General features: G+C 51.7%; 1 protein-coding gene across 6 annotated transcripts in view; it reads right to left on the reverse strand.

The window, feature by feature from the left end:
• The window catches only part of LOC144768773 (uncharacterized), a 9,320,023-nt gene that overhangs the window by 9,103,925 nt on the left and 188,980 nt on the right, over positions 1-27,118 (reverse strand). Inside the window, exon 2 of one of the 6 annotated variants that reach the window (XM_078652698.1) lies at positions 25,890-26,032. The exons of 4 other annotated variants lie outside the window; for them this stretch is intronic. The gene's annotated coding sequence lies outside the window, so the exon portion shown is untranslated. One more of the 6 variants, XM_078652696.1, reaches the window with a different exon arrangement.

Raw genomic sequence — 27,118 nt, forward strand, 5'->3', positions numbered from 1 at the left:
AGGAAAGTGAGTGCGCTGTAAATGGATCTGCGGAGGGGAGCGACCGCAGTGTGAGCCTTGTACTATAGTGACTTTACCGGGCCAGACTATTGGAAGTAGTGGAGCGTGCAGTGGGATCTGTGCACTTGGCTGCCCCTGGGCTGCAAACCGCCGATGGAGGACGCGCCTGAACTGCAGAAGCGTTGCGACGTACCAAACGGGCCCGTGTGCTAGGAGATGTGGCAGAGAGCAGTGGGTTGCAGTGAGCGTGGCTGCCCTATCAGCAATATCGGCCGCACATGGTGACAAGCCCCTCCATTGCCAAGAGTAGTCACCGATGGCTCACTGATAAGTACTCACTATCGAGTGCAGGGAATACATGGTAACTAGCGGTCTGGCTGCTGCCTGGATAGTCACCCCTCAGTGCCTTGTTGACACACTCTCTTGTGCTTCCCCTTGGTACCTGTGGCTGCATAGATCGGGACGCTTAGTGCACTTACGCCGGGGAGGTGAGAGGACGGCAGGATGAAGCAGGAATACACAGGCAGCCGCTATTTACGAGATTGTTGCAAAGTGAGAATTGGGTTACAGGCAAGGACTCGTGGCAGGTGATCGCACTGGGGAACTAGTCCAGGAGTGGTGCACGCGTGAAGGTGACGAGGCTTAACCACAGACGCCATGGGGAGGCTCGATAGTAGCCAACCAAAACTGAGCTTCGAAGCGGACAACGACTTGCGACAAATCCTGCAGGAAATGTGGCAGGGTTTTGCCACCGTAGTGGATAAGGTGGACTGAATGTCCTCCAGGATGGACGCTCTTGTACACAAGGTTGATCTCCATGAGGAATGGCTGGCAGAGGCTGAAAGGCGCATTTCTGAATCGGATGACGCCACCGCTGGTCATTCAACGAGACTGGCGCGGATGGACAACATCCTTCGGACAATTGCGGCATAAAATGAAGATTTAGAAGCCCGTAGTCGAAGAAATAACATTCGCGTAGATAATATCCCGGAATCTACAAACACGGGACGTATGGAGGACTACATTGAGAAGTTGCTGAAGGCTGCCATTGGAGCCGAGGCCTTTTCTGCGCAATTCATAGTGGAGCGTGCTCACAGGTCATTGGGCCCACAGCCGAAGCCTGGTCAGCCGCCCAGGCCGATCATCGCGCGCCTGCTGAACTACCGTGACCGCGATGTCGCACTACGGGCTGCACGCACGAAACAGAAATTGACGTATGATTGCGTGACGTTCTCAATCTATCTGGATTTCACTCCACTAGTTCAAGAAGAGCGCCGCAAATTTCTGGAGGTGAAAAAGAAACTTCGTGCAGCGCAGATAGACTACGCGCTACTATATCCAGCGAAGTTACGGGTAACGCACCAAGGCAAACAGCGGTTTTTCACCAACCCGCAACATGTGGAGGACTACCTGCGGCAGTGGAAACATACGCAACGTGGAGTAAGTGACCGAGAGGCGGAACAGCATGACCTGCGTCAGGAATAGGACGATATTGAATGAAATGGTCGCAGATGTGCTGAAGTGGTCATTAGTAGTTGTTATATTTAAGGACAGTCGGCTGGTCACCGGAGAACTGAGCGTGAATAAAGTGACTGGGAGAACCTGCCTATCCTACAGGACGTACAGAGCTGTGGTGTTCCGGTGGTAACGTATTCCAGGCCCCACCGCCCCTCTCCTGAATAGAGCCCAGAGGGCGCACAGTTTCCAGGGCTTGAGTGGGTCGGTGGTCGTGTGACTGTCTGAACAATCCCCCTACGGGTGATCCCCCATGTTGAACTATATCTTGGGAGTTGTGCTGTGTTGTTTGTTGAGCGGGATGGGCGGAGGGGTGGGAGACTCCTCTGGCATGTTGGGATTGCTTCAGTGGGTGGGGGGGAGCGGCGGGGAGGGTGAACTAGGGGGATGGGGCTTTCTTTTTGATAGGAGGGGTGGGATAGGGGGGAGAATGACTGGCATGATTGGGATTCTTCAGTGGGAGGAGGGTATGGTGCGAGGGGAGTGTTGGGGCAGGGACGGGGAGTTGGCAGGGGGGGGACGAGGGGCTCGATTGGGGGCCTCAGTGGGCGAGGGGTGGAGGAGGTAAAGTTTCCAGTTACTGTGTTGATGGAGGCAACTCGAGCAGAAATATCGGACATTGTGAACTTATGGGACAATGCAGACTTGATATGGACACTATGGTGGTATGTCAGATGTGTTTTGATTATTCCTGATGGGTGATTCACATACAAATGTACTGTACTATCGTGGAATGTACGTGACCTTAAAGACGCTCGCAAATGCAGACAAATGTTAGCCTACTTCGATAGACATAAGGTAAATGTTGTGATGTTGCAGGAAACACATATCCCCCCACACACCACTCCTTCCTTTGCTAGCAGATGGGCGGGGGTCAGGGTGTTCTCTAATTACTCATCCTACTCTAGGGGCACGGCTATTCTGATACATCGAATGGCTCCCTTCACACTCTTGGGTCAGCTGATAGACAAAGATGGAAGATATATGATACTGTGGGGGAGGTTGGGAAGGGACACTGTTACCATTGCTAATTGTTATGCTCCGAATGTAGACACCCCGGCATTATTTACATTATTATGGGGACTAATATGGAACATAGGTTCCCGACACATCATTTGGGGGGGGGGGCTTTAATGTGGCTGTGACACCTAGATTAGACAAGGCAGATGGACAGGCCCAATACCATCCCAGAACGAGAGAGACACTGCAAGGCATAGAAGAGGAGGGTGGACTAATAGATGGCTGGCGACATTTACACCCCACGCTTCAGGAGGGAACACATTTCACCTCTTACACTGGAACGTGGGCGAGAATTGACTACTGTTTCTTATCCAGAGATTTGGCCCCTAATATCACTGATGCCAGACATTTAGCCAGGACTCAGTCTGATCATTGTCCGGTACTGCTTACACTGATTATGCCGGGATATGACTGTCCTCGGCGACCTTGGCGGCTACAACCGACTGCCCTGTTAGATACTGTCTTTCGCGAGGAACTGAGGAAAGACAGAGGAATTTTTTCCCCGCAATAAAGACACTGTGGACAGTGTGGAGATGGTATGGGAGGCCTTCAAGGTCACAGTTCGAGGGTGGTGTATTGCCAAAAGCTTTGGGGTATTACGAGACATCCAGCGCACGCTACGGAAACTAGAAGGGGAACTGAAAGGCCTGGAGAGACAGATGATTAGGGAAGATGCAGGACAATTGAACCAACAATTTAGAGCCAAACTATCGGAGTATGAAGAGGAGGCGCAGCGGGAAATGAATTTTAGGGGCAAATATTGGAAAGCTCGCAGATAAGGGGAGGGAGAGAGGCCGGGAAGGACACTATCAATGGCGGTACGGAGTACACGAGGTACGAACACCATCTTAGAACTCGAGGACGCAGAGGGGGAGGTCTGTGGGGATAACGATAGTATCTTAACGGTTCTACAAACATATTACATACACTTATATACTACCCAATCCACAGGGGACATTAATTTAGAAGATTTTTTGGGGGACTTGGCCGTATGCTGGTTGAGCGATACACATAGAACATTCCTTAGTGCCCCATTTGAAGTGGATGAGATCCGCGACGCCATAATGTCTCTTAGTAACGGGAAGGCTCCCGGCTTAGACGGGATTCCAGCAGAGTTCTACAAATGCTAAATAGATATCATGGCCCCAGTGTTAAAAGAAATGTTTGAAGACTCCTTGGAGATGGGGATACTCCTCCGGTCTATGAGAGAGGTAGTCATCACGTCCCTCCTGAAACCGGGTAAAATTCCTACGCCATGTGACTCCTACCGACCTTTGTCGCTACTTAATTGTGATGCTAAGATCTTGGCAAAAGTCTTGGCTACGAGACTGTCCCTTCTAATGACCAGAATTATACTCCCCGACCAGTCAGGCTTCGTCCCGACGAGGGCAACCTCCCATAATCTGAGAACGATTTTTTCACTCATACAAACGGTAGCCCCGGAACTTCCCCTAGCCGCGATATTCTTAGACGCATCTAAAGCGTTTGATTCTGTGGAATGGCGCTATTTGTTTACCGTCCTATGGAAAATGGGTTTTCCCCCACTCTTCCTGGAATGGGTACAATTATCGTACACTGAGCCCACTGCCAAAGTACTGGCGAATGGTCGTCTCTCTGAGTCCTTCAAGATAACTAGGGGCACCCGGCAGTGTTGCCCGCTGTCTCCCCTGTTGTTCGCCATTGAGATAGAACCATTGGCGTGTCGCATACGGCAGCTGCATCGGGACTGTTCCTTCTGCTGCTTTCAGAGACAGCTTTCCATCTCACTGTATGCTGACGATGTCACACTCTATGTCAAAGACCCGCAAAATACCCTGAATGCCCTACTAAGGGAGTTCGTAATCTTGGGTGGGATTTCTGGTGTGACAATCAATTGGGGGAAATGGCAGTTCTTTCCGTTAACTGCTGCTGTGACTGAATTCCCATTGGATTTCCCCCTGGAATGGTGTCACTCTGACCCGCGTACTTAGGTATCCAAATATCCAGGGATAAGGATGAGACATTACGACTCAATTATGGTACGGCCATATCCAAACTGACAGTCACGAGGTGGGTTGGTCTTCCTTTGTCAATGGCAGGCAGAGTCTCTCTTAATAAAATGGTTGTGCTGCCCCGTTTTTTATATTACTTTCTTAATATCCCGTATCATCCAGCTTCCTTCTTTTTTAAGACTTTGAAATCTGAACTGATTAGACTAGTATGGGGGGGCGACAAGCGCGACTCAAATGGGCTGTTATGGCACAACGTTATAGTATGGGGGGCTTTGATATACCGGACTTTGAGGCATACTACATGAGTACGCAAGCACACTATCTGTATCATTGGGTTAAACCTACTAGATATATGCCGCAGGTGGCGGTTAAGGATTGGATTGCTCATCCCATACCTCTGAGTGGCATTGTCTATGGTCCTGCTAGTGTATTGGACACCCCGCCGACCACTGTGACATGTACAATTGATGCATGGCAGAGAATAGTGAAGCGACTGCAAGAGCCATTACTTTATGCATCCCGAATGCCTCTTACATATCATCCCCGAGTGGCATTACTGCAAGAGGTTGGATTTCAGAAACTGAGGCATCGGCTCAATGTAGTCACGTGGGGGGACCTGTTTCTTGGAGGGGAATTCCGCTCACGGGAACAGTTCTTCGGCGAACAACCCCCCAGCCCACTGGAGGTCTTTTATTATATTCGATTGAGAGAAAGCATGAAGGCTCTACTCCCAGAATACCCAAAGGAACTGCCTTGCACTGCTCCTCTGAATGTGGTTCTACATAGCACTAATGGTGCACACTTGGTCTCCGGCATTTACAACAGTCTTCGTAGCCATACTCCGGCAGTGGCAGGCACAGCTAGGGCACACTGGAATACTGACCTCGACAGGGAGGTGACTGATGAGCAATGGGAGTACTGTTGTGACCTCACAGGGAACGTAACGTCTAGCTGTCGTTTCAAAATCATTCACTATAAGTTCCTACATAGGCTTTATTATACCCCTGCCCGTAAATACAGGTTCCACCTAGCCGACTCGGATTGCTGCGAGCGCTGTGGGCAATCCGGAGCCGGCTTCTTCCACCTGGCGTGGGAATGTCCACAGGTAAGGCAGTAGTGGGAACGGGTCCATGAGGCACTGGAACCGATGGTTGAAACTACTATTGATATGGACCCTCTTATATTCTTATTGGGGTACACTGCACAAATTCCAAGGGGCAGCAGGAAATTCATGGATGTGGCATTACTCCTGGCCAAAAGGCGGCTCGCGTGCAGGTGGGGGAGAGGACGCGCCCCTAAATTCAAGGAATGGGTACAAGATATGGTATACTGTCAAGAGCAACACAGAGTATATGCGGAAACTCAACCAGTGGCTTCTAAGCCGACTGATATCTGGGGTCCACTACAAATATACCTTCTCCAGTTGGCTGCACCGACAAATGCAGCTGTTACTCCTGAGCCAGAAGGGAGAGAGGGAGCCACTTAGATTATATTATCCTACAGACAACTGATGCTTATGTTTAACAGAGTGTTTAATCCTTTGCATGGAGCAGCCTCTAGCTGCTAAGGGGGGCTGAGCTGCAAGTGTATTAGCTGTGATGGGGGTGGGAGTGGGCGATGCCACAGCCTGTTCTGCCATACATGATGCATTTCCACGAACATGTAGTACCCATGTAAATCTATTGTTTATACTGGCTGACCCACTACGATGCATGATTTATGTATTTCATGTCTGTCTCGCGATGCCTGCATTGTATGTATGTATGGAATTTTGCAAAAATTGAAAAATAAAGTTTTTAAAAAAAAAGAAAAAAAAAACTTCTTTGGGTGCAGATTTACTACTGTTTTTGTAAACCTGTCACTATATATGCCTGGGATACCATTCCAAAAAATGAACAAGTTAAAAACTATTAATATAATGATAACAACAAGAAAAAACGTCAATGACCTAGCAGGCCCAACTCAGGGCTCCCAGACCCAAATACCAAACCAAGAATGCATTTGAGAGGTGTCACATCCCCAACCAACCCCTCGGAAGCTAAATCCTGCCTGTCCCACATCGGCTGGTAGTTCTCCCTGGGAACTCATGACTGTGATCATGCACAACGCAACTGCCTGGAATCTCTGCACCCGGATCACTTATTTTAAATGTATTTTTTAATTTTAAATGTATTTTCACTGCAAGCACTCTTCTTCGTCACTATTGCAAGAAATCCTTGATTGTAGAGTTGTTAAACCAATGCATGTGGGTAGGGCTCCCTCTTTATAGTCCTCGCCTTTTGTAAATCATTTTATCAAGTGACTGACTGACCCATGTACTAAGCCTGAGTCACAAATAGAGGAAGAAGTGCAGACAAATGAATAGGGCGAGTCAAGCCAGAGCCTAGACATGGGTCTGGTTTGGATCTAAAAGTCTGTGCACAAGCTGAGCCATGAAAATGTTTGGCATGTATATTGTGCAACAAATATACTGCAAAATACACTGCAAAAATATGAATTCAAATTTGTTTTAAAAAAGTGTATTTCTGCTGAAGTGTTTCACCTTAGTACAACAGATTACATCACTGCATTGACAGATATTTATTGAAAGTGAGTTTTTAGAGACAATATGGCTCGCCACCCAACTACAATTCCATTATTGAACTAAAAGGCAAGTCAGTAGTCATATTAACCCTAAACATGGCCTAGATTCCTATTATAGTAGGTGCAACATTATAGTCTATTAAATCAAACATGAGGTGCTTGAACAGTGCGCGTCCTTAAGTCAATATTTAAAAGTGCATTTATTAGTTATAATAAAGAAAAAGGAAGCTCTGGGAAATAAAATATTTGCTTAAGATCACTGTGGGAGGGACAGGCGGACAGAATCTAGAAGGCCTAATACAGTTTTCAATGTTGTCTTACTTTTATTGGAAGGTCAGAATTTCTAACAAAACTGTATTGTTTTTAGGTCTGGTTTCCTCTTTGTTACAGTGATGAAAGCTTCTTCTTTTTCTGACAGGATGGTGGTCAGGAGATGGATGGCTCCCCCAGGATGCTCAAAGAAAGGAGAAATTACGGTAAGTATCTGGGCTACTTTTCTTTATTTTGTAAAAGAAATCTTCACCACACCCAGAGAAAAAGAGTTGAACAGGCCTGTCTCTTTGGTGGTTGGGAGCAAAGTAGGCAAGAGAAAGAAAAAGAAAAATATAAACTCAACAGCTAGGCTCCACCAGTCTTTTGTAATCACCATAGTGGGAGAAGATAACCCACACAAAAGAAATAGAATAAAGGAAATTAGAATCCTTTGGTTAGGCCTCCGAAAAGACAGAGCATGCGGAGGTTCACTTTTCTGTTACGGGCTGGACAACTGTATTTGCTTTACATAAGTAGCCCGTTTCTTGTAACAAAGGTCATGTTTTCGCCACAAAAGGTGATGAACAACACTGGTGTCACGAAAAGAAAGAAAACAATGGTGCTCAGACAATAAACAATACTGGTGCCACCAAGGGGGCGTAGCCAGCCAGTCATCATGGCGGACGGGTGTTGTTGATGCTCCGCTTGTCCACCCCTGTTAATCCTGTCATTTCTCCTTTGGAGGTGCGCCCAGTCCCTGCATCGAGTGGGACTGGTGCGGGGACACGTTGGGGAGCCAATACAGCCCAGTGGGTCCTTGATTGCGAGGCGCTGAGCGGAGAACTGTGGCCCGGACGTGCAGCGGGGCCCAGGGGGTGAAAGCGAGCGAACTGCTCCAGGAGATAACGGCCACTGCCGGGGCCTGAGACGGAGCTGTGAGCCTGCCAGGGGCACGCGGAAGGGCTGGCGTTGTATCGCCCGGTGAAGCGCGGCGCACTGGGGGGGGACTGTATCGGAGGTGAGCTGCTGGGACCTGCCGTGTGCCAGCGATTGCTGATGCCTACTGCTGCCAGTGAGTTCTGTGGGGAAAAGAGGAGGCAGGCTTGCGCTGGAAGTGGGGCGCCATTGAAGAGACCATTTCCGCGCCTGGTGAGGCCTGCTGAGGAAACTCCCATAAATGGCAGGCATCTGCGGCCTGGGGACCTGCTGGCGGCCGCGCCTTCAGAGACGCGGCGGACAGAGTGTGCAGCGAGGCCTGGGAAGGGAAAGTGCACCCTGGGCCCTGTAGGTGACGGCTGGTCCTGTGGCCTGAAACTGTGGAGCAAGGCTGCTGGAGGCGAGCTGGAACTGTATTTTAAAATAACCCACATGACTCCATTTTGTATTGCCATGCTCTCGGCAACCTGATGAAGAATTGCTTTCCACATCCCTGTTAAAACTTGCCCAACCCTCCCTGCTCCTTGTGGTTGAGCCGATTCCGAGAAGCTGCCTGTGTGCCTCACCCCCCAGTTGTGCCAGAGACTCAGCCACATCCTGTCCATTGTTGGTAACTCAACCTGTCACGACCAGCTGCCCTGTGACCACACTAACTGATAGAGGAAGCACGAGGTTGTGCCCTGTGACCACACCAACTGATAGAGGAAGCACGAGGCTGTGCACTGTGACCACACCAACTAATAGAGGAAGCACGGGGCTGTGCCCTGTGACCACACCATTGAGCAAGGGAGCCCGAGGCTGTGGACATTGTGCAATCAGAGAACAGATGTCCCCTAACTACGATTGCACCACAAGACTGACGAAGAACTTGTCAGAATGAGGAACTTCTCAAAATGTGGAACTGTGTATTGTACAAATGGGCGTGGCTAGCGGTATAAATATGTGTAAGCTGTGGAGTAAAACAGCAGTCTCCGTAGAATTGTATTTGTACCATTCTGGGAACTCTGTCCTTAGCTCGAGCTAATAAATAACTTACTTCCCTCCATGGCTGGTTGTCCTGGTCTCTTTGGTAATGTATGACTTGAACAAGGAGAACCCGTAGATTCTAAGGTGTGCCCTGCACCACTAGCCCACTAGCTTTGACTCTCGTAGTGGGGGAGAGGTCTCCAAAAAGCCGGTTCTACAGTTGGTCCTGCACTGCACGGGGGCTCCGGAGTGCCTGTGCAAGAGACGGGCCTCTGAGGCCTGCGATGATCTGGTGGCCTGCGGGGGCTGGTGCAGCCAGTGGGCAGTGTGGCACGGAGTGAGACCTGAATGTCCTAAGAGCAGGAGGCAGTAGTGGAGTACTTGACCTGTGCCTCGGGGAAACACCTGCAGTGGACATTGTTGGGAACAGCGGGTCCATACAGGTAGCTCCCGTGAAGAGAGGACCTGAGCATGCCAGGAGCGGGACGTTACGAGTGGAGTGGACGGTCGCCCCCTGCCAGCAAGTAAGTGGGTGGTCACATTGCACCTGGCACAACAGTTCGGGGGCAGCCGCCCAGTGTAAGAGCAACTGAGAGTAGTTGCGACTGGAGTGCTTGGCGGCGTGGGACGCTGCAGTGGAAGTGGCCAGGACAGACCGCCGCCAGGGCCTGAGACGCGGCAAACTGGTGAATTAAGGCGTAAGCACCATTTTAGGGGCAGCGCCATTTTGTGTGAGACGGCGATAAGAGCGGTGCGCCCCGGGCACGAGAGTCACACCTGCCGTAGGAGAGACCCGGACGATAGGAGGTGCCACACGCGGACTGTGCCTAAGCCCCCCCTGCGTACTTAAAGTGAGCGCCCGCCGGGAACACCTGGAGGAGCTAAGCGGAGTCTACCAGAGCAGTGCGGGCAGCGATGTGACGCCCGGGTAAGTGGGGAGAAGCATGGGAATCCCTGCGTTGTAAAAGAAAGACAGACTGTATGATTAAACCCCCCCCCCAGTGCCGGTAGCTGGCGCAGAGTGGCTAGACTCCCCGGCAATACAGACAGTAAGTTGGACTTCTACAGATCGGGCTGCAGGCTTCGGGTCGACACACAGAGTGGGGCCCTCCCTGCCGAAAGCTCTGTTCACAGACTGACATGTCAGACTTTTTCTTTGACAACAGGAAGAGGCTCGGGCTCTGGGTGGCCTGCAACTGAATGTGCCCGACCGGGTTGTGGCCCGTCTGCGGATGCCAACGGCACAACAAATAGTGATGGTCCGGCTGCGGGACAAGTCGCAGCATGGGCAGTCGAGGGCGGAAAGTCTAGACCACTCAGAAGGGCGCCAGAGTGGAAGCATGGAACTGCAGGCGGCGGCCTTCGCAGCCACAATGGACACTGTGCTCGCAGCGGTGGAAAGGATCGGCACCACCCTGGAGCAAACCAAGGAGTCCCTAGAGGCACGGATTGACAAAGTCACGTCAGATTATGTATGTATGTTTGGATTTTATATAGCGCTTATAACCCAGGGGTCTCTAAGCGCTTTGCCTTGGGAACCCGTCCTGGCTTTTCCCTGTGAGATAGCCCCTACAGGGCATCCCCAAGGTGAAAGCCAGGCATCCCGCCGCGGGGGGCCGTTGTGGAGATTAAGCAAGCTTAATGCCCAGAGTTGCAGAGTGTGAACCCATGTTTAGGTCAGGCACCGAAGCGAGAATTATCGAGTCCGTGGACATTTGAGCTCGAGACCCTGCCGCGTCGGGAATTGAACCCTGGTCCCGGGTCTGACCTCTGCTTCAGGGTCTGCCTGCTCTAACCAGTGAGCCACCCTTCTTCACGCGGAACACCGAGGACTAGCCGAGAGAGTTGAAACGCATAGCCAAGCGCTTCAGGAGATTCAACCTGTTGTCCAAAATCATACTATAGCGCTACAAGACATGATCGACCGGGTCCACGCACTTGAAGACCGAATAGAAGACGTGGAAGGGAGCTCCCGGCGCAACAATGTTCGCGTGGTGGGCCTTCCGAATGGCGAGGAGGGCAGAAATCCGGAGCTGTACGTCGAGCGCTGGTTACGTGATCTCATGCCTCAGGGGGCGCTGTCACAGCAGTTTGTCGTAGAAAGGGCGCACAGAGTGCCGGCGCTGAAGCCCAGGCTGGGGGCCAGACCCCGCCCGTTCCTCTTTAAACTTCTCAACTATCGGGACGGAGACGTGGTGCTACGTGAAATCCGGAAATCAGGCGACCTGACTGAGGGAAACAGTCGGGTAATGTTCTTCCCGGACTATACAGCAACGGTGCAGAGACGGAGAAGTACCTATATGGCAGTGAAGCGCCAATTCAGGGAGCTGGAGCTGCCTTACTGCCTGTTATTCCCGTCCCGCTTGCGAGTGGTCACGAAGGAGGGAACTCATTTCTTCGACTCCCCGTGGAAGTGTGGGACTGGCTGGAGGAGTCGGGACAGTGGACAGGAACAAGACCTACAGGTTCAGATGACGGCGGCCGGCTGGAAAGGAGATCAAGGCGGTGTAGACGGCGGGGGACACACCAAGCTGCAAGGCTGGGTCCGGTTGCGCCCAGCCCAGAGAAAATCAGGATGTAACGCTAGGAAGCTCTTGAGGCAGTGGCAACCCTTGGGACAGTGCACAACAATGGCCGCATGGAGACCCACACAGGCAGCGAACCGGGAACCAGTGGCTCATCATTTCCATCCACCGTGATTTCGAAGGACTTGAATTTGCCTGTGGTGACGCCCCAGACTGCTGACCAGCTGATGTGATACTACAGCGCTGTGTGGAGTCTATACATGGCCTACAAATATGCATATGCCGAGAACTGTTCTCTCTTACATATGCCCGCACTCATGCTGCTGAACTGTGCTGTGCTTCGGAGGAGCCCTTGAAAGATAGTGAGACGCATGTGCGTGGCTAGGGGACACCTTGCAGCACGGTGGTGGGACGCACGGCACAGTCCCTTTCCGAAGACTTGAATTTGCCTATGGTGACAACCCAGACTGCTGACCAAATTATGTGATATCACGGCACTATCGCATTTGCATATGGTCCACACGCATGCATACGCTGAGAAATGTTGTATCCTTTGTATGCCTGTACTCAAGTTGTTGTTGCACTGTGCTGTACACTGGAGGCGCTCTTGTCAAATAGTGCGGTGCATGCGTGAGGCCCGGGGGGGACAGCCTGATGCGCGGGGCGGGACGCACGGCGCAGGTGCTATATATGCAGGCTCCCCACCACTGTGGCTCGCTCCGGTCCTGCGAGTTAGATTATGTCATGACACACTGCGCACCTCCCGCAAGTATAGGAGGCATGAGAAGGGGGGACAGTGCAGAGAGTCACGGTCACCACACACACCCCACCAGGCACTATATTGGGATACCTCACTACTACCTGTATTGTTTCGAGGTTTGGACGAATGCCCCTTCGGTGATCCGCCCCGTTAGTTACATTGTTTGCAGTTGTTAACTCGTCTACATGGCAGCACATTGATATGTTCCCCTCAGACAGCGACCCCCTGGTGCGGCCACTTTGCCCCGCGCCTAATTATTCAGAACTATGATGGCACACACTAACATTGTGACTTGGAACATACGTGGCATGCACACCCCGTCAAAGCGTTATTCCATCTTCTCCTACCTACAGCGACACTCCATAGGAATTGCCCTCCTACAGGAAACACACATGACCCCGACGGAACTGGATAGACTTAGCAGGCGCTGGAGGGGGCAAATATACGGCACCATTTTTTCGGCGCATGCTCAGGGCACACTGATCTGGGTACGGGCGGACATTCCCTTCAATTGTGACAAGGTGGAGGTGGATCGAGAGGGCAGGTACACGCTAGTGCGAGGGAAACTAAATGGTCAAGAGAAGCAGTTGGGATTGTTATACGCTCCTAATGTGGACCAGCCGTCCTTTCTAGCACGGCTGACGCAGCTCCTGCATCCTTATGCTGGGCTCCATTGGTTGCTAGGAGGGGACTTTAATATGGTGAAGGAAGTCCAGCTGGACAGATCCTTCCCCCCCTCTGTGCCACAGTGACGGAGTCCAACGTGTAGGCGTTTAGAGACTGGCTCATTGGGCGCTGCAGGACCTGTGGCGCATTCTCCATCTGACAGATAAGAGCTACTCCTACTACTCAGCAGTGTATGATTTGCATGTCCGGTTAGATAGGATGGTGGGTTCCCAATCACTGCTCCCGCTTATTACACAGTCAGAATACCTGGGGTGGACACACTCTGACCACAATCCCTTGTGGTTTCAGATAGGCTGGGAGGCAGATCGCTCGCCGGTGCCCACGTGGAGACTTCAACCTAGCGCACTAGAGGACCCGGAGTTTCGCTCTTACCTGGGTACGGCCATATTAGCATACTTTTACATTAATGAAGGTACAGCGAGCAACGCATTGGTGGAGTGGGACGCACAGAAAGTGACTGTCAGGGGCCATTGTTTGGGAGCCACATGGAATATACGCTTTCGGACTCCCTGGTGCGCTTGGAAGATGAGCTGCTGCAATATGAGCGGGAGGGAGTAGGAGGGGGTAGACACTCGCATAGGTTGCAGGATCTCCACGCCAAACATGCGGAGCTCCTGGAGAGGCTCCGGTGTCACAACTATGCAGCACACACGGCCAGAACACATACTAGGGCGGATAGAGCGGGCCGCCTACTGGCTTGGTTGATACGGCAGGAAGAACGCAGTGCCCCAATAGGGACAGTTCAGGGTGTGAACAGGACGCTGGTGTACACGCAGCGTGAAATTCACCCGGCCTTCACCGACCACTACAAACAGTTGTATAAGGCCAAATGAGTTGGCCCCAGGCACCTTCTACGGTGGTTTTTGGACTCTATCCAACTGCCTGCACCCTCCGAGGAGCATACGGAAGCACTCATAGCACCTATCTCCTTAGAGGAAATTGGGGAGGCGATCCAGTCAATAGCACACTTGGGAAAACGCTGGGGCCGGACGGTCTGCCAGCTGAGTATTATAAAGCATATCGCGAGTCCCTGGCGCTGTTACTTCATGCGCTCTATAACAAAGCGGTGGAGGTGGGATCGTTGCCCCCCTCAATGCTGGAAGCGTTCCTGGTCTCCCTGCCTAAGCCGGACAGAGACCCTACTACTTTGGGTTCCTATAGGCCCCTGGCGATGCTTAATGTGGATTATAAAATCCTCGCAAAAGTACTGGCAGAGCGGTTGGCACCAGTGGTCCCCCACTTAGTACACGCAGATCAGAACGGGTTTGTCCCTGCGCAGTCCACGTCATTGAACCTTCGGAGGTTTTTCAGGGTGACAGCAGAGGCCACTCAAAAGTGGCCCAGGGCAAGATGTCTTATCCTAGATCTGGAGAAGGCGTTTGATTGTCTAGAATGGGGTTATCTGTCGGCGGTGCTGTTACGATATGGGTTGGATGAGGGGTTTCTTCACATGGTCGGCCTGCTCTACAAGAATCCCACAGTTCGTGAGGTTGGGTCCCTATGTCTCCGAAGCAGTACCGGTGGGCCGGGGCACTCAGCAGGGGTGCCCGCTGTCCCCGTTGCTATTCGCCCTGACAATCAAGCCCTGGCAGTGGCTATACGGGCGATCTGGGGGATGGGATACCACTAGGGGATGTGGTTCACCAGGTGTCGCTCTACGCTGACGATATGTTGGTATATGTGAGAGACATGGGGGGCATGCCGGGGCGACTGGCCCAGCTGCTGCAGACTTTTGCCAACATCTTGGGGCTTCGTGTGAACGTGGGTAAATACTGTCTTTACGCTATCAACGCAGGGACAGAAGACCCAGGATACTGTCTCGACGGTAAGCAGGTCAGATATCTTGGGATACAAATTTACCGTAGCCCAGCTACCTTGTTTGATGGGAACCTGGAGAATGTGCGGTCACGGTGCTTAAATAGCAGGTGCGCTTTTGGAGTACACTCCCGCTGACGACCACAGGTAGGGTGGCGCTCGCCAAAATGGTTATACTGCCCCGCCTTCTGTACTACTTTGTTAATGTGCCGCTATTTATACCGGTCCCCTTCTTTAACATGCTCAACAGGATGTTGCGGGACTTTGTCTGGGGTACTGCTAGGCACAGGCTGGCGCTTATTTTATTTATTTATTTATTTAAACTTATAAAGCGCACAGCTACCCGCAGTGGGTTTCCCGGCGCTCAGGGATAGACTAAAGAAGAAAGACTGGCGAGCTGATATTGACAAGGCTATACGTTACTGCTGGAAGAGCCAAGTTTTAAGTCCTTTGCGGAAATGAAAAAGATTGGTTTCTGTCTTTAAAGAGGCAGGAAGAATGTTCCAGAATTTTGGGCCTAAATGAGAAAACGGAACGACCTCCCATTTTAGCCAGTCTAAATCTGGGGATGGAAAAGTCACCATGAAGTGCTGATCTTAACGTTCGGTTGGGCTTATAGGCCTGGATAAGATTCTGGAGGTATGTAGGAGCTGAGCCATGTTTGATTTTAAAAACGTGACACAAAGCTTTGAATTTAATTCTGTTAGGAATTTTTAACCAATGCAGGTCACGAAGCGCTGTAGAAGCAGAAGATCTTCTAGGGACATTACTAAATTATTACTACCGAGGGACCAGGGTGGTCTGGCTGCTCCCTGTTTCGAGCACTACTATCTGTCCGCTCAACTACAATGGGTTGCTCGCTGGCTGGCGGACAGGGGCAGAGATGATACAGCCACAACAATGCCGCCTTACTCACTAGAACAAATAACCAGACTTTTCCACCCCCTCGCTATAGCCACGCGACCGATGCCGCTCCTATTGGAGGTGGGATATATAAGTGCTACCGAAGGGCTTTATATCTCACCCGCACTGCTGTCCCGTATGCACCGGCCATAACTCTGGAGGGTTCCCCGAGTGGCGAGGGGGTGCTCACGGCTCCTGCGCTTGCGGAATGGTGGGAGGCCTATGTTTGCACGCTTGGAGATCTATATCGGGATGGTGAGCCCATACCATACGAGACCCTGGTGGCAGAGGAAGGACTCCCGCCCAGGGGGTTTTGGGCGCATCGGTCCCTGATAGCGAGATTGACTGATAAAATGGGGGGATATGACCACGGAGCCCAGTCAGCACTTAACCATGCAATACCTGCACGTCATGGGGAGAGGTAGGCACATGGTCCGCTGGTTCGTGGTGTCACTGAGGGAATATGCAGCCATCAGCTTAGGCCCGCTTCGATGCAAATAAGAATTGGACCTGGGGCGGCCACTGGTGGATAAGGAGTGGGAAAGGATACTCAAAAGTCCTGTGCGTATCCCCAGAAATATGTGATTTCGCCAAATTCAGTTATTCATTGTCCATAGGGCATACCTCACACCAGAGCTGATCAACAAGTACGTTCATCGTAATGATGCACTGTGCCCTTGGTGTCATAAGCTGGGGGCTGTCCTGGGTTGGGCAACTACTAGCGTGCGATTGGCGGGCTGTTGCAGGGCAGCACGGGTCGTGCTATATCCTTTGACTGGCCAGAGTACATTTTACATCATTTTAAAAGGGCCCCCAAAGACAAGGTAAAATCCTGACTCTTGGACCTCGGACTGGTGGTAGCGAAACGCCTCCTCACAAAGAGATGGAAGGCGCACGACCCACCACACATAAGGGCATGGAGTTTCTCATTCCAAGCATGGGCCAGGGCAGAGGGGACTGCCATCCGTAGGGAGGAGACAATGGGGTTGAGGAAGGAGCCTATAACGGCCCAATGGGAGCAGATGCTTTGAGCGCTACAGCGATTGGAAGGGGAAGGCCGCGTGCGGCACGAGGGGGAGGTAGGTGACGACTGCGCAGGCGGATGGATGCCACAGGCTTTTGTATTGGCATGATACCTTGGCCCCACTTTCCCCTACCCTATTTCGGTGCAGGTGCATCTACACTGGTATGATTATGGCTGAGGAGCACGTAACAGGGGCCCTGGGGGGGCGAGCCTTGGGGACGAAGGCAAAGGGGGAGAGAGTTCCACATAGCTGCATGGTTTAAGCTGCCATAGTTTTTGTTCCTTTGCTTTGTATGTTAAGCATCTGTTTAATTGATTAAGCTGAATGAACAGCATTGGACCACATGAGTAACCAGGAGGTTGACACACTACTGTTATACTGCAATTTACAAACTGTATTAGAACTGGCAGAAGCACTGCAGCTAGCTCCTGGGTGAGCGTTTCTTGTTTTAACTCACAGTGAAGTTTGAACATATGTTATAATAATAAGGCCAAGTGCCTATGTAGTGATTAACAAGTTATACATGATGATGAAGATCAGTATGAAATGCCTGCTACTTTTTTTTGTTCAAATTTGTTTAAGTGATTATCATTGCTTTACACACATTACAGTACAGCCAGCCTATACCCCGGCGGCCGCCCTTTGTACCCGCACCATACCGCCCCCCAGCCTTGGTCAAGGAGCTGTGTGTACGACTTGGTAGTCCAGTGTGTCCATGAGAGCGCGTAATGGTGGAGGTCTTACTGATGAAGCACTCAATTACCTCAACAAAAAACAACCCCTCCCCCCTCCCTCCAGTGTGTCGCAATTTCTTCCTGGGCTTTTCACACGGAGCCTATTGATGTTGTTGCCAACTCTAGGAGCTGGGCTTTTTGGCGAAAGCATCTGTGAGTCTCAGCACTCTGAGGTATTTCGGACAGGTAAGTTCGTTGAATTCCCCAGCTAAAAGAGTAATGAACGGTTGCCATATGGTGGTGAAGGAATCTGCAGTTTGGGTGAGTGTCGCCTGAATCCGCTCCATCTCCATTATATACCACAGCCAATGAAGCCAACCCACGTGTGTAGGTTTCCTCGGGGTACCCCAGAGGGAGAGTATGTGTTGTGTCGCCGCTCCTACTGCCAACCCCATTTGTCGTCCCCTCACCGATTTAAGTGGAAATGTTAAGGCGTTGCGGAGGCCTAGTAATGTGTAGGCTGGAAAGCGAGGAATTTCTGTCTCAAAGTGAGTGTCAATGTCGTATAGTAACTCTGTCCAGTAATCTGTTACTCCCTCACACTCCCATAACAAGTGTGTCAGTGCCCCCTCCTTGCCACACCCTCTCCAACATGCGGAACTGCGGCTTGGGTTGCTCTGATGTAGCCTCGCCGGCGTTAGGAGCCAGTAATATGCGATCTTAACCGCCGACTCCCTGCTAGCCATATTTCTGGCGGTGTGGTGGGCCCTATAATAAATGCCCTGCCACTCTTTATCCGTCAGAGTTCGTCCGAGCTCTGCTTCCAAACGCTTCTGACCAGCAGAGCGCAGGGTAGACGGGGGAGGGGTCAGCATCTTATACAGATCTGTGATCGCTTGTTTATCTGACTGTGTCGTAATGAGCCATTTCTCATAGGCTGTCAGCCTCCAACTCGCTTGTGGTAATGTGTCCCCCTGTGTGAGCCAGTGGCGGATTTTTAAGTACTGGAACCGCTGCGGTGCTATCAGGGTATACATCTCCTTCAAGGTGTCAAGTGGGATAAAGCCATCCACATCAAACAGATGTCTGGCCGACCTACATTCCGATGCCCGCCATTGGCGAAACGCCCCCTGGTCCATCCCTGGGGGAAAGATCGGGTTGTCGAGCATTGGCCGCATGGGCGAGGGGAAAGTGGTGAGACCTCTACTGACTGCCACCGCATCCCACACCTTAAGTAGTGAGCAAGTCATAGGTGATTTTTTAAGATAGGCCGGCCTGTCAGAGCGATGCAGAAAGGGGACCTTCACAGCGACATTTGGGCCATTGCCCTGTCCTGAAATAGCCACCGTTTTTCTGATTCTGGGAGGTTCCATTCCAGGAAATAACGAAGTTGTGTCGCTTGGAAGTAGCGGAGAAGACCTGGGATGCCCAAACCCCCCTCGTTAGGAGCTCGCCCGGCCCGATCTCTGTGGAGTCTCGACTGTTTACCGGCCCATACGAAGTGCCGTATCGCATCTTGCATCTTCTGAAGCATCCCTATCGGTGGGGTGACGGGGATGGTTTGGAACAGGTAGAGGATCTTGGGGAGCAGGGACATTTTGATCGACGCCACCCAACCCAGCCAGGAGAGCAGCTGTTGCCGCCACCTCCTCAGGTCCCCCTGAATTTGAGTAAAAAGTGCTACGTAGTTATGCTCGACCGTCTGCGTTGTGCTGGGCGTCAGGGTGATCCCCAAGTATGGCAGAGGCATGCATGTAAACAGTCCCCCGAACTGTCGTAGTCCACCAGCGGATTTTCGAGCATTACAGCCCAGGGGGAGAATCAGGGATTTCCCTACATTCATTTTGAATCCCGAGATTTCCCCAAAGGTCTCCATTTCCGTTAGGAAAGCCGGCACCAAGTGTGAAGGATTGTCTATTGCCACCAGTATGTCGTCTGCATACAGACTAATGGTGTGCGCCACCAAAAGTGACACCCACAATGTCCGGATTGTCATAGATTGTCACAAGGTGAGAGCGGACACCCCTGCCTAGTGCCCCACCTGATGTCAAAGGGTTGCGAGCCTATGCCATTAACCCGGATGGACGCTTGGGGAGTGTCATAACAGCTGGCGACCCAAGTCCGAAAGCGGTCACCAATGCCAAAGCGCCCCAGTGTCTTGTCCAGGTACCTTCAGCCCACCAATAGGAGAGCTGCATCCGCGTCGTTAAAATGGGCCTTGTCTATCACATGCAAAAGTCGCTTAGTATTATCACTGCACTGTCTGTTGGGGATGAAGCCCGATTGATCGGATTCCATGATTCCCGGCAGGTACAGCCACAGTCTAGCTAGAGTCCCTTTGAAGAATTTGAGGTCTAAATTAAGCAGGGAGATGGGCCGGTAGACAGCACGCTGCGAAGTGTCCTTGCCGGGTTTGGGCAGTACGATAATGTCCGTGGCGAGCATGTCCTGAGGAATGGAGCCTGGCCCCTGGAAGGAGTTTGAATAGTTTGGTAAGCACAGGTGCCAACAGTGGGCAGAAGGCCTTGTAAAAGCCTGCGGAGAATCCGCCGATCCCTGGTGCTTTTAGAGGTTTAAGACGTGCTATTGCCGACGTTACTTCCTCCGTCCTTACTGGGGCGTCCAGAGTTAGCGCGCTAGCCTCATTAAGGGCTGTAACCGACGCCCCTTTGAGGTAGGTGTCCACTCCCTCTCGGTCCACGGCTGGGTCTGCAGCATAGAGTGAGGCGTAAAATGCTCGAAACTGTTCTGCTATCCGTTCATCTTCCACAAGCATGAGTCCTCCTTGGCCTTGGAGAGTGGGAATTTTTGAGCGTTGGACCTTAGCTCTAAGCTTACTGGCCAGTAGATGACCCATTTTATCACCTCCCACAAAGTAGGTATGACGGAGGCATAGAGCTGCGTATTCTGCCCGATCGAGATTCAGGCTCGCAAGCTGTGCCCTTGCTGCTTTTAGCTATCGTCAAATTCTAGGGGCCCCTGTTCTGCTGTGTAACCGCTCTAATTCTAACACCTGCGCTGCTATCGCCTGCCTCCTGTCCCTACGCTCCTGCGCTTCGGCCGCTGCAATAGCTATGAGGTCACAGAACACCACTGCTTTGAGTGCCCCCCAAACCGTTGTCACCGGTAAGTCTACGCTATCATTAGTGCTTAAGTAATCTATGATGTTTTGGCGTAGTTGTTGGGTGACCCCTTTCCGCTGTAGCAGTGTCTCCCGTAGGCACCACCTGCCTTTGTGTGATTTTGTGCGAGGGACGGCTATGTGAAGTGTGACCGCATCGTGATTTGAAAGTGCCACCAGGGTAATGTCGGCATCCGAGACTAATGGAGCTAGGTCCATGGATCCCAAGAAGTGATATAACTGTGCGTAGGTGCAGTGTACATGTGAGTAGAATGTGTACCCCATGGAGTTGGGGTGGGCCTCCCGCCAAAGATCTAAGAACCCTCTGCTTGCCAACCATTGTCTGCCTTCCTGTGAAATTGCCCACGTAGAGCCATAGCGTTGGCCTGACCTGTCTTTATCCTGGTCCATCACTAGATTAATGTCACCGCACATAATGTGTATTTTGCTTGGTACGCCAGTACATCTGCCAAGGCCCCCCTGAGGAAGGGTTCTTGCTTTGTGTTAGGAGCATACAGCAACCCTATAGCCAAGGACATTCCCCCCACCTGAACGTTATAAGCCAGGAGCCTTCCTTTGATCTCAGCGATCTTGTCTCCCACATGGCCTTTAAAGTACTTAGCGAACAGAAGTGCTACCCCCGCATTTTTCTCTGTCGTGGAGGAGAAGTATTGCTGAGGGAAAGCCCTGGAGCGCATGCGATGCCAGTCCCTGGAGAGGAGGTGTGTTTCTTGTAGCAGACATATTGAACCCCAGAGTTCTCCAGGAAGGATTGGATTTCCCTCCGCTTGATAGGGTTATTAAGCCCTTTTACGTTTAAAGTGAGAACCTTCACGCTAGCGTTAGCCATGGTCAGTCTCTGTTGGGGCTCTGTATTTGTTCGGATGTGCCCCCCGCCCCCCCTGCTCTGTCCCCTTAGAATGCGTCACACCGGAGCCCAGCCCCTACCCTTCCCCCCTGTCCCTCCGTCTCCAACCCACCAACCCCCAACCGTCCCCGCCTCCCCCTCCCTGCCCCGTCAAAGCTCCCACACCCCTAGTCCCCCCCTCCTCCCTAACCCCAGCGTCGTTGCCCCAACTTGCATGCATAGTCCCAGGCCTGGTAGTCCGCCCCATTGGCCTGCGGTGAGTTTACTTGGTGAAGCGAGTTGCCATGACGACCCCCGTGGCCCCCCGCCCATCCCCCCTGGGCTAGCAATGCAGACGTGCTTTAGAATCCACCTCTCCTGATCTCCTCAGGCCTTTGGTGAAAGTGTCCTTAGCGACCTCCTGGATGGCCAGGACCCTTTCATGCGTTATGGTGTGAGGGTCCGGTTTCTGGCCCGTCACTGGGGAGCGACTACGATGAACCGTTTGCCATCCTCCTCTGATGGCATGTTGTGACCGTTTTGGAGACGCAGGCCCCCCCGCCTGCTCGATGCCCAACATGACACAAGTGTCCTGAAGCGAGCGCAGTTGCTGCAAGACGCCGTTCCACTTGAAAATTAGGCGGAAGGGATGTCCCCAAGAGTATGTGATCCCTTTGCAGTGCAAGAAGTCCGTGGCGACTTTAAACGCTTTTCTTTTTTGGAGTGTGATGGCTGACAGGTCTTGATTCAAGGCTACGGGATGTCCTCGGTATTGAATTAACTGCTTCTGCCTCGCCTCCCGTAAGATTCGTTCTTTCAGCAGGAAGTCAGGTAGGAAAGCGAGAATGTCAGGGGGGGTGCGGGTACCCGCCTTGCCAGCCCTACTCTGAGCTCTGTCAATTATTATGTCAAAATCCACAGCCTCCTCCAGGATCTCCCGAAAGAGGCCTTGCAGGTAGCCGGCGACATTTGCTCCTTCTTCTTTGAGTGGTACCCCCCGGACCCTTATGTTGTTCCGTCGCGACCTGTTTTCTAGGTCTTCCGCGTGTGCTTGCAGATTGACCTGTTGGTCCTTGAGTCTTATGATCTCCTGGTTTAGTTGAACCACCTATTCGCTCCTGGCCTGGTCTGCTTCCTCGACCGCCGCCACTCTTTCGCCCAGACCATCCACCTCTCGGACCTCTCCGGCCACCTCTTGTTTCCGTGCGTGGAAGTCCTCGCGGAGAGAATTAAACAAGGACTCTAGAACTGATTTTGTGATGGGCACCTCACCCTAGCACGTGTCATTATGTGGTTTCACCGCATTTGGAGACGGCGGTCCTTTGTCCCCTTTATTTGGGCCCTTGCTGAGCATCTCCGGGAGTGTGCGTTCCCTCTTCTCCCGTAAGCCAGCCATATTGCGCAGCCTGTTCCGACTCCTGTGTGTTGTGCCCCTCACCTGCCGCGTTGGGCGATATTCCACCGCGTTCTCTCCTCAGTCCGAAAGTGCCGCTCGTTATCTCGCACGGCCACTGGTCTGGGCTCCTATGACCACAAGGCACCTGTCTGCTGTGCACACTCGCGTCTCCCCAGCAGTGCCCCCACCATCGAGGCCCCTCGGGCAGGCCTCTCTGCTTTGCGCGATGTGCCCAGGGAGCAGGGTCTGTATGATCACTGGAGGGCCCACCGGGGAGCCCGTCTCCCCGCGCCCTATATGTGCTAGGGCCTCCTGGCCTCCATCAGGGATCGCTCGTCTTAGCCCTTACCTGTAGGTTGCGTGCTCTGCTTCGTTTCTAGTGGAGTGGGGGCTCCCTGGACGCCCCTTTCGCCTCTGCCACTAGTGCTCTGCCTTGCAAGTTTGCCGGCCGCCTTCTCCACTCCAGCCGCCGCTCGGACTGGGTGTCAGTTGCGCTACCACAAAATGCGCCCAAAGGCCTATCCGGGTTCAGCTTTCTCCGTGATGCAGCCCCATTCTCCTCCCCTGGGGTGCTTGCCTGGCTCCTCACTGCCCGCCTGAAGACCGTACTGTTGCCCACCTCTCCAGTGCGGATGCTGCAAGGCTCATGGGGTACCGGGTGGAGTGGGGCCCACCTCCGTCTGTCAAGGCCCCGCAGCCCCGGCCTCGATTTTGCCCTGCTGGGGCACCTGACCCACAGCAGGACTCGGGGGTGCCCTCGGCCGGCTACCGTATTTCGCGGACTCCACCACCTCTCAGAGCTGAAACCTGGGCAGTTGGGATAACACCGGGCTGATGATACTGGTTCAGAGCCCCAGGGCCTCTCGCCCAACCCACCTCTGCTTCTGGGCGGCCGACCTGCCTCCCAGGCGCCACTGCCCAGCCACCGATGACAGAAGGGACTGCGCTCCGCTGCAGGCGCTGCTCGACATACCTGGAGTGGGGCCCTCAATCTCACTGCTGGGTCTACCAGGGAGCCCGTCTCCCGCGCTTTCTTATGTTGAGGCCTCACAGTCTCTGCTGGGGTCCGCTCGTTGTGGTTACGGTCCACCGCTTATGGATCGCCTGATCCAGCGAGGCCCCGCAGCCATGGGCCCGATTTCAGTGTTGCCGGCTCGCCCGCCCCCGTCGGTCTCAGGGGATGCCTCCAGCCAGCTACCTTGCTACGCGGGCTCCGCTGCCTCCCCGAGTTGGAAACCGGGGTCAGCGGAGCGTCGCCAGGCTGTTGGTGAAGGCTTAGAAATTCAAGGCCTCTTGTCACCACTCATTTTTTTAAAGATTTATCATCATACAACATCATATGAAACACCACATCATCATTTGCGAAATATGTCTTCATTTATAACCCAACATTCCCTAGCGCCCTCCCCCCTAAGTGGTGTGGGCAAGTAACTTCCAAAACCCAATAACGCATGTTACTCAGTTTACAGTGGTACTTTCTCTACTTGTTGTAAATTCTAGGCATTACACTGAAATTCTAGGTGACCTAGCTCTCCTCTTGTCACCACTCATGGCCATCTCTAGGCTGCCGACTCGTCCCCCGTGCACCATTACTCGGCAAACAGAGGCGGGATGTTGTTCGCCCCAAAGAAGGCGCCCGCCCTTTGAATTGCTCTCCAAGTCGGCTCTGAGGGCTCTGCCGACCCCCACACCACCCGCGGCACTCCGCAGGGGAGGATTCAGCTATTATTTAGCCCCTGGGGTGAGTTCAGCACGGGGCGCCCTCAGGAGTTGCTGCCGCCTAGGACGCCATCTTGGCCACGCCCATGCCTGCCACTTTTGAGTGTAAGCTTAAAACAATAAAAACAGATTGGTTAGAAAAAAACAATACTGGTGCCACCAAGTAAACAACAACAGTGTCTCACACTCAGTAGTTTAGTGAGGAGTCTCTCAGATTCCCTCCACCTAACACTGTTCTGGGCAGAGCTCTTGTCCCGCTCCTATCCCAACTAGTGTTTCACCCCTTTCATCCCTTGCAGTTTCCTGTGTCCTTTTTCCCCTCTCCCAATCACTCACCGTCAATGCGCAATTCTCCAGATTTGCGGCAGCAAGCAGGTCTCTCCTGGGGGTGTGCACCACTCTTCGCTCTAATCCTCTGAAGCGTCATTTTTGGCATCACCATTCTCGTTCTGGGAGCTGGTTTCCAGCTTCTCTCTTCCTTCTGCTTCTTTTGACGCCAGGGTTCCTCCTCCTCCCTTGTGATGGCGTCTTCTGGCTTCCTTGGACTTCCTCTTTCTTCCCTGAACCAAGCACATCCTTCTCATGGGTCCTCCTTTTCTTGGTTGTTTGGGGCATCTGATTGGCTCCCTTGTTGGGTGGGTTCACCAGTGTGTCAAAAACTGTCTGTGTTACCACCTTTAATACAGCCTCACACCATATAAAACGATTAATACTGAGGAACTGGTGCATACTGAACATCAATGGGCTTAATCTGTGATAACCGTTGTTCTCTTTTAAAAGAAGCACTAACTTAAAGGACTTACTGGTCCACACACGACCTAAGGTCCCTAAACCCAGAGGTACACAAAGTCACTGACTCCCATCACTGGACACACAAGATGTGGTTCATGTGATGTCTGCCACCTGACCAGGGATTCGAGAAGTGTAGATGTAGTCCTACTTCACCCACAAGAACAGAGAACACACACAGATCAGATCAGAAGAGACTTTAGTCGATTGTTTTTTGAGGCAATCATAAAAGTGCATATAAACAGTTCATTAGTTAAAACCATAAAATATCATAAACAGTATATAATTATGTTAAAATGTCATCATACAAATAATAATAATAGTCTCCATAGTTACAAAGTAATAGTTTTCCTGTGGCTAAATACTTTTTCTTAAAGACATGCCTATCCTCCAGGCTCTGTGTACATTGTCCAGGAGCTGCAGCGCAAGCAATGCAGGACGGCATTGTCTCAGGCCCGGCTCCTTTAAAATCGGGACAATCCAAACATTCCTCAGGTAACTGTAAAACCTGCAGAAAAAAAGACATATATTGTCGATTGATCCGAACAGTTGCCACACGGACACAGTCCAAATGTTCGCAACCAATCATTCATACCTGGGAAGCTCACTAGTCTGTGGAAAATATTATATCTAAAACGGGTTAATAAAAACCTGTCATAGCCAACAGGTACAAACAGTAGATAAGACTGGACTCTAAAAGAGGATAAAATCAGTTGATCATGCTGGACAGTAGGCTTTAAACTCTCAGTTGCTAGTCTAAGAGAGTCCAGATGAAGAAGTCCCAGTTTTTTTAATTCCTTTCTCCTGATCGACTGCATAGAGCTCGGGTTAGTGTAATATTCCAAGTGGCCAAGATCAAGCATAACATTTCTAATAAACTTCAGCCATGGGATCTGTAACGCTCCTTCAAGTTTTAAAATGTCTGCTAAAACATCTTGATTTAGCTTGGTCTCAGATTTAGACCATATCATGTGCGATAGGAGAATTTATCAGGTCTGAGGTAAATGGCAAACCTAGCTCTGAGTGACAGACATATGCAGACGTGCCACTGGGTACAGCTAGGATGTATCTCAAAAAGATGTTTTCCACCATTTGGAGCGACTGAGTCTCCGCAAAACCCCAAACTGCCGCTCCATACGTAGCTGCAGAGACGCATTTCGCTTTGTAAAACTGTATGAATTCCCGTGGTGGTCTTCTTCCTCGTTTCCTTGCAAAGTTTGTGAGGGCCATTGTTGATCTAGCCATTGTACGTTTTTTTGTCGTGATGGCTTGTGTCCAGGAATCATTACGATCAAACAATACTCCTAGGTATGTAAAGCTTTTAGAATGCTCTATTTTCTGGCCCTCCAGGAACATGTCCCTACATCTGTGACTCCCGGACCCACACCTCATAATGTAAGTCTTGGAGATATTCACCTTAAGATCCAGTTGACCCATAAACTTAGTAAAAGTATTCCAAACCCGTTGTAGACCTACTTTCGTGCGGGACATTAAAACTGCATCATCTGCATAAATAAGTGCGGGAATGTGGCGTGTAGCTATTTGTGGGAAGTTGTGATTGTACTTAATTAATGCCTCACATAAACCATTAATA

This window comes from Lissotriton helveticus, chromosome 7 (assembly GCF_964261635.1).
Source record: "Lissotriton helveticus chromosome 7, aLisHel1.1, whole genome shotgun sequence".
Classification (NCBI taxonomy): domain Eukaryota; kingdom Metazoa; phylum Chordata; class Amphibia; order Caudata; family Salamandridae; genus Lissotriton; species Lissotriton helveticus.